General features: G+C 40.2%; 1 protein-coding gene across 11 annotated transcripts in view; it reads left to right on the forward strand.

The window, feature by feature from the left end:
* NEDD4L (NEDD4 like E3 ubiquitin protein ligase) overlaps window positions 1–14500 on the forward strand; it is a 1669848-nt gene that overhangs the window by 351525 nt on the left and 1303823 nt on the right. For 3 of the 11 annotated variants that reach the window (XM_085630318.1, XM_085630349.1, XM_085630334.1), the window contains exon 1: window positions 252–390. The exons of the other annotated variants lie outside the window; for them this stretch is intronic. The gene's annotated coding sequence lies outside the window, so the exon portion shown is untranslated. Of the gene's footprint in view, window positions 1–251; window positions 391–14500 lie in introns of those variants that run through there. 11 annotated transcript variants of the gene reach the window in all.

The following is a 14500-nucleotide window of genomic DNA, read 5'->3' on the forward strand; positions in this document are numbered from 1 at the left end:
GGCCCCTTCCCTTAGGCTTTTTTATGTCTGTTATTTATTTTGCAAACTAAGCAGTAGCTGGCAAACTTGTTTAGTGCGCAGTCGTCATATTTCTCGTTACTGTAGTACAGTGGAAATTTCCCTGCCAACACTCTATCTGTTATTTAAATCACAGCGTCAGTGCCTGTACAAGACAAGAGCACGTGCTTGCTTCACCTAGGAGCTCGCCTCCGACAAATATAAAATTCCTGTCCCCTGACCTGGTTACCGAGGGGATGGAAATGTACTGCGCGCGCCAGCCACGGCTTCCTCATACGGTGCTCGGTGCAGGGGAGTGTTTGTTTGTCATTGCTGCTGGAGTGTGCCCGCGGTTCCTGTGACCGGGACTTCGAGGGGAATGTGCGAGGCCAGGTGAGTCTGAGATCATTAGAAAGTTTCAGCTTTGCCCAAGAAGCTTTCTTCACAGTGCTTGTGAAATGGGATACACGGACTTGATCTTCTCAGTCTTTGTAAACTGCTGTTCAAGAAAACTGGCATTTTGCTGGAGGAGGCGGAAATTTTGCTTTGAAATATGATTTACATAGTTAATTGAATCGGTAATGCGGAACTCGAAGATCCATTTTCTTAGAAATGTTTTGTACTCCAATTATATTTTAATACGCATATTCTGCACTGCACCTGTGGACTACATTTTAGTGTGTTTATTGACGTTTAAATACTTTTTCTCACAGGGGTAACGAGTTTAGGATTCAGTATGGGGGTTATTCTATATTGGATTTGAATTATTTTATTGTTTAGTAGGTAATTGTTTCTTAATTGTTTTACGTTTTTTGTATGCACGTATTCGTGTATATAACTAATACTACTGCAGAAAGCCTGAATGCTTACACAACATATGTTAAGACTTAATTTTTCTTTACTAGTCTGTTACCTTTCATACAGTTGAAGTAATGGTATTCATCTTACTACAACCAATTACAGAGTACAAGAAAATGCAATACCGTAAATAAAAACAATATTAGTACATTTATCCACGCAAGTATTCAAGGTGGCATAGGAGAGGAGTTGCTCGTTTTTAGTGACACAACTTATAATTTTAGAGTTGATGTTTAATTTTTGTTTGTGAACTTGCCAACCTGGCAAATTAAGTTCTTCCTGGTGTGACTTGCCAGTGACGACGTTTAAATCTCGGTAAAGTCTCATCTTTTTGAGGTTGATTAATCGAGTTGCATTTATTTGGATAATAACATTTACTATTTACTGCAATTTTAAGAGGCAATTCTGCAACATTAAGCAATAGATAAATTCGAAATTAGCATTGTCGTCAGAGGGCACTCCAAAAAGCTTAGTAACTGGTAGCAGGGACACTTGCACAATGACTTTGCCGCTGCTATTTTGAAGAATGCTGATGTACACTTTCCAGAAATTGTTTATATTTCATAGAAAATCGCTAAAATCAAAGCTTTACACTTGTGAACAATACACCCGTGGATTTCTCCTTTTGGTATGGTAATCGCCATTTTCTAGAAGACAATCAAATTGTTTTATTTAAGTCATTCAACATGATTGGGCATAAGTTGTGGGCCATCTCAAATGTACATTACCCCTCACCTCCGCACCCTCTCTGCTCTTCTCCGTGTATTCCTCTTGCACATGCCTTCCACATCAGCTGCTGGAGGTACAACAAAGCAGGCCCGCACTCTCCATTCAGTCTGTTTTATTCAAGCTTCGTATACTCCATTTGGGCCTGTGTTTTGAAACCTGCACCAGTGGTTCTGCATATACTATTTGCAAACAGCATGTACCGTTTTAGCTTATGTCCCCTTTTTTACTGTTTGATGTAAGCATTGTTTATCGCTGATGTGTGTAGATTTGTTTTTATTTGTATACATTTTACATGGATTTGCCTAAATATATAGCACACAACTAGAGCAGCCAGATCCATGGGTGAGTGCCTTAAGCCATCTAAAATTCAATATTTAGAGATTGATTTATAGCCTCTAAATTGTCAATTTGGTATCTCCCCAAAAAAGTGTGCCTATGCAACTTGTAATACATTCAAAGGTCCTAGTTACACATTGTGTTTTGCTGTCAAAATAAACAGCTCAAATTTAGATGGGCCTATGAAACAATATATAAAGTCCTGACATAAGTAATGTGCATTAGCAAGAGATTAATCGAGTGCAGGTCTTATTTGTAGATGTCAGTCAATTCTTTTCGTTTCAAGGTATAATGCCGGAGCACCACTGGGGCTAAATCTGGTGTGCAACAGACATAAGGTTACATTCTAAGGAAAAGTACCCAAAGGAGTAGGAAAACAAGATTAAGGGCCAGTGTTTGAGGTGCACTCACTCTCAAACCATTACTCCTTGATACACACATTCACAAAGTTTCAAATCGAAAAGTATAAGAATAGAATGTCTATTCAGATTAGAGTTTGTTGAAATGTATTTTAACCATAGTAAAAAAGCCAAACTTCATAATGCTTCCAAAATCATCATAATATATCCACGCAAACGGACACGTATGCATTCTATTTATACAAGGCCAGCCAGTGTTTTGCTAGCATCCACTCTTTCTCAGAGTGAAATGGACTCCACAATCTATTGAACAGAAGGAAACAATGTAGCAAGGTTAATTAGTAAACATCTACCAATATAAAAGCATACTCACCTTAGCACTCAAATTCTAATAATAACATGTTCTAATGAAACGTTTCAGATCTGTGGATATCCTACATCCTCATCCATTTTGAATTAGAGCTATCAAGAGTCAATATCCTTTTATACTACCGAATTTTAACTAATGATAACATACACCCAACAGAGCAGTTAAGAGCCATTAAGGTTCTCTTTGGCCTAAAGGTTTGCAACACTTTTACAGTTTAAGTTGAGAATCTACACTGTTGCTCAAGGTTTTCCCTGACTTAATACATTTCAACCAGGGTGGGTGTGTTTCCGTTGGGAGCACACCTCCTAATATCTGCAAGCTATTCCATAACACGGATAGCATCTCTGTGCTTGCGCTTGACTCTGCAGTTGCTTCATTTGAGCTGTGGAAGGCCTATAGGATACCATGTGTTGAGGTTGACTGGGTTGGACAATGCAAATATTATGTGGATTAGGCTCGTTAATTATCTCTGAAGCTTGGCTAGTTCCAATGGACATTCGATACAGTTGTCCTCATCCCGTTTTTGTTCACTTTGGTGACGGAGCCGCTGGTGACCCACATGCACATAAGACACATAGGAGAGCATACATGCAGAAAATTAAATGTGAAACTCATGCCGTCTTGCGCTGAGAATATTCTACTATATGTACATTTTGTGTACAGTTGGTTGGTTCGGTATTGTATTGAGTGTTATGGTCAATAAGAACAAGTCTTGTTTATTCCCTTCCAGCTGTTAGATGTACATACATACAGCCTAGTTTTAGGTTTGGACACCCTCCCCTGAAAGAACTTGGGTGTTTATATTTATTATCAAGTGGATGAAGGCATTCCTGGTACATATTAATGAGGCCAAAATAGCAGCCCGAATTTTGGATTCCTGGAAAGGCCCTCACCAGTCGACAGCATGCAGAAGAGGCCTTTATAAAATGATGCTTTTGTCGATATTATTATATTTCTTTGTCAACGTTCCTGTGAACCTTCGGCATCAACTTTTTAATGGAACTCATCATGGTGCTAGTTGATTTGATTAGGGGGGAGAAGGCAAGTGTAAAGTTGCCTTGTGCATAGAGACCACCCCCATTTGTTGGCAGTTGCAAATCACTCCAGATTTTAAATCCTGTTCCTAAACTGCACAGTTTAAATGGGTTGTGCAGTTGTTGCTTTCTGAAGGAAACATCGAATTACAATATGTTCATAGTTTACTGGGCATTAAGATTCTTTTGGAAGCCGTAATTGGACATAGTTTGTTTCCTATCATCTTATTCTATTACAAGTTGTAGACCATTGTTGGACTAGATGCAGTAAAAGGTCTAAGCTTGTAGCAGGTTACATTGCTGAGTCAGCGTACATTCCTGAGTTAGTACCTCCTTCGATTTCAGGAAATGCCTCAGTTGCTTAGCTTCTCGACTGTAACATTGGCAGAGGAAAGGGACATATGACTTAAATGATAACTATATATTGTTAATAAAGGCAGATGAATCAACTTGGGCCTGCAAATAGACATAATCCACCACCCATGGAGTGCTGAATGCACTCTGTCATTGGTGGTACCAAGAAATTACTACCTCCCAGGATAAACCGAGGTTTCAGGGAAATTATTAAACATGACATGGGAGGACTGAACATGGAATTGGACAGGTATCTGGATAAATGGCCTAAACCAATGAAGATTTGAAGCACCCATGTCTTGTTTCAAAGATACTTCAGCTTGGTTTTATGTTATGTTAGTGTTTTTCCCTCATCTTCCTTTTTAGGCCAAAGCGTACCAGATAGCGGTTGCGAAAATACTTCTTGGGGACATTCAGAAAGCTTCCCTGGGAATGCATTTTGCCTATTGCTCATCACTTGCTTTGTAGCTCACATTTGTTTGCTTTGTTTGCTGACTTGGTTTTAGGCTGTCCAGCAGGTCTCTCCCTCCTGTGGAGCATAGCCTGTTAACGATTGCCCCTTCTATTCTTGCACAGTTGGTCACTTTCTGTAGACAGGCCTTAAAATGTTGTTCTTATATTGTCTCATTTGCTGTTCATTCAAAGACAGAGTTCATTCTTCAGGCTCTGCCTTCCAAGGGAGCTTGATCTTTACTTTTCTTTTGCTGAAATCCGAGTGTGAGGATTTGTGTGACAATCTTGCTGGATACTGGGGGTGCAAAAGGAAGGTTTTTTTTAACACCACAAAATTTAAATGTCTGTAAACGAACTGTGCAAATATCTCGGAGTAAACCAGAATTTGGAAACCACAAATGAAGCACATTTTGTTTGTAATTCTGAACTGTGGAAAAAAAAGTATTTTAATATGATCAAAACTAATCAATCCACTAGGTGAAGTCCTCTTGGCACATTGTGTTCTGTATAGTTTTGTCAGTAAAACTGTATGTGCAAATGTAATGGTCATTTCAATTTGTGTTGTCTGTAATGGCGGTGAGCTACCACACCATCCATACTCAACTCCACTCTGACAATCCACGGCACTTCACAAGCTTATTCTACCACTCCACTCTATGCCACTCTGCGCCCCTCTGCTCTTTATGTTGCTGTTGAGCCTTGTCATTGAATGAATGAATGAGGGATTTGTAGAGCGCTGGAATCACCCCCATGGGGTATCTCCGCGCTAACAGGGGAAGGAACAAAGGAGGGAGGGCCAATTAGTTATTGAAAAGTTCAGTTTTCAGAAGTTTCCTGAACTTAAGAAAATTTGGGTGCTTGCCTAATAAGACAGGAAGCAATTTACAAAAACGCAGGGCAAGGTAGTCAAAGGTTTTGCCACCGGCTCGTAGTATATTAAACCGAGGCGCAACTATCAAAAGCCCTCTCTTCAGAGTGCAGATATCTACTAGGATGGTAAGGGACGAGTTTTTCCGCCAGGTATCTGGGCGCCCTATCATTGATTGTTTTATGGACCAAGCGTCAGATTTTAAACTTGATTCTTTCACTGATGGGGAGCCAATGGAGGCATCTCTATAATTGCATAGATGCCGATCTAGGAGGCATATTAAGAGCCAGACACGCTGGAACCTATTTTAACACAGTATCGTTTGCATCTGCCAAAAGTGCATTACAGTAGTCAAGTCGGTTGACTACCAGAGCTTGGATCAAGGTCTTACCTACTTCTAAAGGGAGAAGGTGGAACACTCTCCGTAGGAGCTTCAGCATGTGAAAACAGGTGCCTGAAGTGGTTGCCACTTGATCTTTCATAGATAAGGAGTGCTCCAGATAAAATCCTAGATTTTTTGCCTTGGTTATAGGGGTGAGGGCTGGGCCTAATTCTGAAGGCCACCAATCGGGGGACCACAGAATTAGTGCTTTGCCGAACAGAAGAACTTCAGTTTTATCGGCATTCAACTGGAGAAAATTCTTCGTCATCCAGTCAGAGATAGCTCACATACCGTCAGCAAAGAGCTGTTTTGTCGCCACCGCATTATCATCAAACAAAAGAATAAGTTGTGTGTTGTCTGCATACGAAAAGGCAACATAGCCGTGATCTCTGATATTTGCAAGGGGGGCCACATATATGTTACATAATGTAAGACTAAGGCACGAGCCCTGAGGAACACCCTTTGTAAGGGATTTAGCACAAGAATGAAAGGGACCCAAATTGACGGTTTGTGTGCCCTGCTCTAAAAAGCTGGAAAGCCATTGAAGAGCCAGCCCCACCATACAGTTTCCATCAGTCTTTGCAGTAGCTTACGGTGGGCTACAGTATCGAAGGCTGCGGACAAGTCCAGCAGCACTAATGATACTGCGTGTTATTATCTAGAGAAAGTTTAATGAAGTCCGTCACACCTATAAGGGTAGATTCGGTAGAGTATCTTGGTCTAAAACCAGACTGTGAGGGGTCAAGACCTACTTGGGCTCTTTGCATGTCGCAATAATACAGCTAGACCGGAATGCGTAAAAATAAAACATTTATTACAAAATGTACTTAAAGGGATCAGAAAAATGTGTCCTGGATAGACCTACCTTTAAACATAATCAGATTTGTTTTTATAGTAAACACTTTTTTATTTTTTTATTTATATTTTCACTGTAGTAATGCAAAGCTTGGAACAGGACGTAGAAAGTATGTTGCTGTTCCAGCAGGGGGTTCTCATTGGCTATCGTAGTTCTGCGATAATACTGTGGTAGAATAGAATGAGATGGAAAAAAACTGAAGTTGAAAAATTAACTTTCAATAAATGGAAGGCTATACTTTAAAAAAAATCTTTGCAAATAACAAAAAAAGAAACAAAGATCCAAGGGAGCTTATAGTTAGGAAAACAATCAGAAATAAAACTCACAATTAAAAAAAAAAAAAAAAAAAAAACAGTAATTCCCTGAAAAAATTATAGTTAGAGACATCATATGATTAAAAATAACACTGTTTTTGCTTTATTACTTAAACTCACAAAACACTGAAGTTCGACAGTTTTAGTTCACGGAGCTAGTTATGATTTGCGCCCTCACAATGCACTGCTCATGACCTCACATATTACTTCACTAATGGCCTGTTCAATGACATTCTTGATGACCTCATCGACAATAGTGCTGTTCTACAATATGGAAGCCTTTGAAATGTGTAAATAAGAACTAAATGGCCCAGAACCATGTAAAGCAAAAAAATAACATATTTCCTTCTATAAAATGATTTACACTGCGGTTCACTCCATCTGGACTCAGTAGCCCTATTAGGTGGCCAAACATTAAGTATAATTGTCCTTCGCCTTGTACGTAAATTTCTATGTACAGTCCCCTACCTCCCGGCACCCAAGCCTCATTAGGTACCGAAATTCAAATTAGACAGTCTTCACCCTGTAGACAGCTTACCTACATACTCTCAAACCCACTTAGATGGTGAAGCTCCTATTACTCAAGACCTTTGTCCTGTAGAGATGTCTTTATCTCTTTTATTCACTACCCACACAACTCCCATTAGTACACTAACTGTGTTGCAAACACTTACACTCATTAACAGTACCGAAGATATAAATAATTTGCTTTAAATGTACCTCACTAAATACCTTTCAGTGTCAGAAGTCTATAGCAAACTGTCACACTCACTGAATGATATCATCAGTGATGTCATGAATGACGTCATTCAACAAGGCAGGAGTGATGTGTGAGGTCATGAGCAGTTCACGGTATAATTAGCACACTGAAAAATTAAGTTTTGGGATTTCACACTAATATATATATATATAATCACACCAGGATTCCCACGACTCGTTCCAAAGTCGAACAAACGGGACACGGACACCAGGTAAGTGCGTAGTTTAAAAAAAAAATTCTTTTAGCTGATGCTTCTGCATGGTGGATGATGCGTTTCGCCCAGCAAGCGGGCTTGATCACATGACGAGACTCATCTCCCTTTGCTTTTCAACACTTTTTTTCCAACACATTGCGTCACGTGATTAGTGAATCAGGAAAAAATACTTCATGTAGTATCTTATTTTGTGTTCGGTAAAAATCCATTATTGAACATAAGGCAGCGGAGGCTAAACTTATTGGTACTGGGTCAATCCAAAGTATCATTTTAAAGTGCAATATGCATGGTTAAAGCATCTATATCATAATTTTGGTAAAAATACCCATTAATGGACCAAGCAACAACATTAAAAATAATTTATCATGTGCAAATGGCAACATCGTTGGTTAGCAATATAAAGTGCATAGTGCAAACATTTAATTGTTTCCAAAACAACATTGCTGTTATTCAATATATACATGACAATTCTTTATCCAAGGGGACGCTTCATGAAATGTGTGGTAGTTCAAAATTACTCCTCTCAAAAATGATCTCATATTATCATAATTGCTATTTTGTGTATTTGTAACATACCAAACCGTTATATCTATTTAAGCTCCCTTTATAATTGCAGTTAACCCATGATGATATACATAAATTCATCTTCTACATTTTGTTGTGGTTGCCTCCTAAACAAATGCGTTTGTAGCTGCTGATCTGTGCGATGGCACCGTAAGAGAATATATAATGTGCTTTAAAAGTGCGTTTTAAAGTGTATTGTGCAACTAGACAAAAATCATCCCAATCAAATAAGTTTTGAATGTGCAATTGAAATCAAAATGTAACATTTAAAATTTAAGAGCACGCGGAAATCACAACAGATGCTACCATTTACTACCATGTTGCGTATATGTTGATGAAATATATACCTTATAGCTACGACTTCTCTAATTGGAAAGATGAGGTTGGACAGGTTGCCATATTACTTATTTCTATGTTCTGATGTTTATAGATTCTAGCATCCTATCTGACAGGACAGAATCCAATGGGGACCATAATGTACATAAGAGGGTAAAAGACAATATCTTAAAAAATCTGTATAAATAAAGAAACATTTATAAATATTGATTAAATATGGTGATTTCATAAATAACCATAAAAATTTTATAAATATGAATAAAACTCCACAGAATTTTGAAAAACCTCTTATTGTACAATTCTTCCCCATTGTTAAGTCCATTGGGAGTGCGAGTATCTAATTCAAGTATGACTTTCGCCTCCAATTGTCTGAGGACTTTCTCCCTATTCCCTCCTCTTTCATTGGTGGAACTGAAGCTATGACAAAGTACTTTAGATCTTCCAATTTATTCTTGTGCACTGCCTTAAAATGTCAAGCCACTGGATATGTCATGTCCAAGTTAACAATCGCTCTGAGGTGCTGCAAAATGCGTACATGTACTTGTAATTTTGTGCTGCCCATGTATTGTAATCTGCAAGTGCAGCTCAATACGTAAACAGCAAATTCTGTGCGGCAGCTATACCTGGCGTTGATTTTATTCGAAGTGGCGCCATACACAGTAGTGTATTGTGAGGTGTTGGCTCCAAACTTACATGCTCTGCATGTGTTACACTTGATGAAGTCATTGTGTGGTGCTAGCCACATCGAACTGGACTGGACTACATTAGTCACTAACTCTGGACTGGGCTTGACTAAGGCATTGTGCATAGACTTAGGCTTCCTAAAAGTCAAAGCTGGAGGGGTCGAGAATAACTGGTTCAATACCATGTCAGTTTGCACTATGGGCCAATGTTTATTTATAATGGTCCTGTTTTTCTTGTGCTGGCTACTGTAAGTCGTTATGAATCTCATTTTGGTGTTCTCTTCTTCTTCATTGGATAAATTGCCTTTTCTCTTACTGCCAGGGGTGTACGTATGGGTTAACCAATCCTCCCGGGATTTCATTCTGACCTCTGTCAAGGCCAAATTAATAGCCTGGTCGCTGTAGCTCAAGCTAGAAATCTGAGCCTGCTTTCTTTGATACAATCTTCAAACATTAGATCAGTACTGCAAATTCTACGCAGTCTTAAGAATTCCCCATATGGGATACTTCTTATCAAATGGGTAGGGTGAAAACTCTATGCATGTAGCGTCGAGTTTCCGACCGTACTCTTTCTGTGCAATGTTGTCTCTATGCCACTGTCTTCTATACAGACATGTACATCCAGAAAGTCTATAGATTTGTTGTTGATTACTGCAGTAAAATGAAGATTGAGATCATTTGTTTAGTGTCTCAATAAAAGCTCTGGCCATAGCCTCAGGTCCCTACCATATAAAGAATATATCGTCGATGAAGCGCATCCATCCTATGATGCGTTCATCCCATATATCCCTATATTTCACCCTGAGAACCTGCTCCTCCCACCAGCCCACGTGTAAACACGCGTAGCTGGGGGAGAAGCAGGCTCCTATGGCAACTCCCCTTATTTGGTGATATATGTCCCTATTAAATAGGAAGTAGTTGTTGTGGAGACATAGTGATATCATTTCTAAAATAATTTTACCTTGTTGGTAAAGCTCCATGGATCTACTTCCTAAAAAGAATTTCACTGCATTCATACCATCAATATGATTAATACTTGTGTATAAAGCACAAACATCAAGGGATACCAACAAATAATCAGATGACCATGGAATGTCTTTAAGTTTCTCAAAAAAATGGGTGGTGTCTTTAATATATGATGGCAGGGCAACAACCAACTCCTGCAAATGAAAGTCCACATATTCTGAGATTTTTTTCTAAGACTCCTCCTCTGGCATTGATTATGGGTCTCCCTGGTACAGGTATAGTTCTTTTATGTATTTTTGGTATGAAATACATAACGGGAGTGATTGGAAACTCAGTTCGCAAATAGTTGAATTCATCGTTAGTAGTCAGGTTATCTTGTTTCCATTTGTATAGGTGTTTGAGACACAGGGCACTCAGTGTCTATAGATGTTGTGCGTTGGATTTTGAATAACATTGTGTATCCGTTAGGTGTTTTTCCGCCTCAGTCATGTAGTCTTCTCTGGGCCACAAGACTATATTGCCTCCTTTATCTGATTGTTTGATTATTACCTCATTGTGTTCCTGCAGTTTTTTTATTAAGTCCCGATATTAAAATTCATGCCACTTTTCCGCCTCTTTATGGCTAGGTGAAGTGTTTTGATTTCTTCAATAACGATGTCTTGATAAATATCAATTGCATTGCGTGGCATGACAGGAACAAAGGTTAATTTTGGTTTAAAAGGGGATTGAATTCTACCAGCCACACTAGCACACATTTCTGAAATCTACTCTTGCGTTGAGCCTGGGATATCTTCCTGATTGGTGTTTGTCAAATCACCCATAACCAATAGGGTGAGAATGTCTGATATTAGTAGGTTGGAAACTGGCTCCGCATTAGCAAGATCTGAATTGACTGGAGATTCTATGCTTTTTTTCGAATTCTTTATAGCAAAGTACTTCTTCAATTTCAATTTTCAGATAAAGTTATAAATGTCCACTCTTGTTTGGACGTAGTTCAGGCGGCTTTCCGGGCAGAATGATAACCCCAATGCCAGTAATTGGGTTTCTGCCTGATTTAATTGGATCGAACATAAGTTCACCACTGTGTTCGCTTGGGGCTCTATTTTTTGTTCCATTTTTTTCCTTGTGTTACTGCCCGTTTCTTGCATTGCCGTACTTTCCTTCTTTTGTTGTGTCTTGTTGCGGATTCTGAGCGGGTTTCCGTGGTCTTAACGTTTGACGCCGCACCTGCTGCACAAAATCCAGTTTCTCTCCCAGAGTTAGGGCACCCATGTCTTCCCTTCCTTGAACTCTAGCAACACCGCTGCCGTCTGAGTCAGCTTCACTGATGGTTGAGTTAGATTCTGACATGGATTCTGCTTCCGGCTCTTGACTGATAGTACCTTGTGCCCCACTTGACATGCCTGGGGATTTTAATTTCTTTTTCAAGACATCGTACTTTTTTGAGAAGGTGAAAATATGTCCGGTCTCGTAGTCTTGTTTGTCCCGTGCGTACTTATTTGCTTTTCTTGTTTTTATTATGTCTTCCTCTTTTTTTAAAGGTCCATCAATTTCATATCTAGTTTTGTCAATTAATTCTTTGAATTCTAGTTTGACCAAACTATAATTTGTTGTTTGAATTTCTATTAGAATTAGATCCCGGTCAATTCTAGCGTATTTAATTAATATTTGGACCATATGCATGGATGCTTCTAGGTTGCTGCTCGCCCATTCCTTCAACATTTCAGGGTTTGAGTTCTCAAAACTTGGGGCAAGCAGTATCCGCAACCCACGTGGCACCCTGTTCGCCTCTACATATTTTTCAAGTGATTTTTGTTCCCACCGCTTGGTCATTTCTGGCTTCATCAAGTGCTCCAATTTTTTAAATAATGTCCATACTTAACCCTCTGGTGGAATATTTATAGTTGTTTTAATCCGTCTATTAATTTGGACTGTTGGCAGATTCTCAAACAGTTCAGCAGCCGCTGCTTCCCGCTCTCTTATTGTCTCGTCAGCCATGCTGCAAGCTTGATATCGCTTATTTTCAAATTGGACGAAAAAACGACCAACTGTCTGTTTGGCCGCACACCTCCCTACCTGCAGAGACCTCGCATTATGGCTGCAACTGTAACAGCTTACCAGCTGATGTTCGCCAGGAATCGTCAATCCTCCGACTGGCGGCTCCCGGGTCCTCCGGCTGGATCTGCCGACAGCTACATTTGCCGTAACACTTTCGAGTGCAGGGGGTCACCAATATGTATTCCTTCCGGAAAGAGACACAGCAGAGTTAGGCTGGAATTGGTTAACCCACAAGGAGGGAGGGGGTCCGTGATTTCGGGCACAGCCTTTTCCCGATGCAATGATGTGTCATACCAGGATTTCCACGACTCGTTCCAAAGTCGAACAAACGGGACACGGACACCAGGTAAGTGCGTAGTTTTTTCTTTTCTTTTTTTAGCTAACTCTTCCGCATGGTGGATGATGCGTTTCGCCCAGCAAGTGGGCTTGATCACATGACGAGACTCGTCTCCCTTTGCTTTTCAACACTTTTTTCCCCACGTGTATGTATGTGTGTGTATATATATATAGGAGGAGGTCCAATGGGGACCAACAGTATAAAATCAGCAACCTGTTGGGACGGAAAGGTTTTTGCAACAATGGTAATGCCGGACTATAACCTTTGAGAAAGGTCGCTGAGACTGAAACGCGTCAGGTGCGATGTCCGAAGGAAATGCTAAATAAAAGATTTAAATATTACCAATCATGTGAGCGCGCCTTCCTTCGTGGGTGAAGGAGTTTGTGGATATATATATATATATATATATATATATATATATATATATATATATATATATATATATATATATTCTATGATTAGAAACAAAGGGTAAAGTATCGTTCTAGTTAGGTCACTATATCAGTGACGTCATTAATGTTTTGACCTAAAATAAAAACCACAGGAATTCACCAGTTATAGTTGCCAGGGCTAATTATAACTTGCGCCCCCACCATGCAACATTTTACAGCTATTTTTATGTTGCTCCCTCCAGGTGGGAGCAAAATGTTCTGTTTACCTGCCCACATCAGTGTGGACAGGGAAACATAACACAAGTCTGCTGCTATCCAGCTGGAACATTTTAAAGTCTCTCACCGGCTTGGTCTAGACTTGATGTTTGATTCAGTTTGGCTGGAGCTTTGGAAATGTTCCTGGCAGATGAGAGCAAACAGATGTTTCCCTGCCCACCCTAGTGTGGCAGGTAAAAAATGGTGTTCTGGGGTGGACTCCTCGGGAGACAGCAATTGAGCCATCCGGGTCCCTTGTATGGGATCCCTGGGGCCATGAAAGGCTTGGGGAGGGTGGCTCGTGGCTCTCTTCCTTTCACAAAAAATTTGGGCCCTGGGGAATGGTGTCCCCAGGCCCAAAACAAGCATTTGCAATGCAATAGGACTTGCATTTACACGAGACCTATTGCATTGGAAACAGGAGTGCAGGCGAGAAGGCACGAACGGGAGTGAGGGGTTGAGAAGTCACGGACTGCGGGAGGGAGGGGGAGGCACGAGAAGAAAATGGTGCTCGGAGTAAAGGGGCCAGTAGCCATGGAAGGATACAAATCAGGACATGGCCATCATGAGGAGGGACTAACGAGCCTAAAACCAATCAGAAGGCAGCATTTAGGACCTAAGCCAATTAAAAAGATGGGCGGAGAGTGGGCGAAGCTTCCACGAAGTTTCTACACTATACTGAATACTGCATGCCTCGCAAAGCGAGCAGCGCATGCGCTGCAACGCTAGGCTCGACCTAAACAGCTGTTAAGTTACAGTTCTAGGTCTCCTGGGCCTTTTTTGGGGTTTAAATTTCCTTATTACTTTTATCAACATCCGGAACAAAATAATATCACATAAGCACATTGAAGCCCGTTATCTAAGGGCCGCTATGCAAGGAATTGTTTATTAACCCCTAACCCCACTGCTTCCCCCACCCCTTGGGGACATGCAGACAGTGCTTTGTCTGTCCCTAGGGTAAGTTACCTCACTTTTTAACCCCTAAGTGGTGGGTGTGTGATCCTCTTTTAATCGGAGAAGTTGCG

The sequence above is a fragment of the Triturus cristatus genome, chromosome 2_1, assembly GCF_964204655.1.
Source record: "Triturus cristatus chromosome 2_1, aTriCri1.1, whole genome shotgun sequence".
Lineage (NCBI taxonomy): Eukaryota > Metazoa > Chordata > Amphibia > Caudata > Salamandridae > Triturus > Triturus cristatus.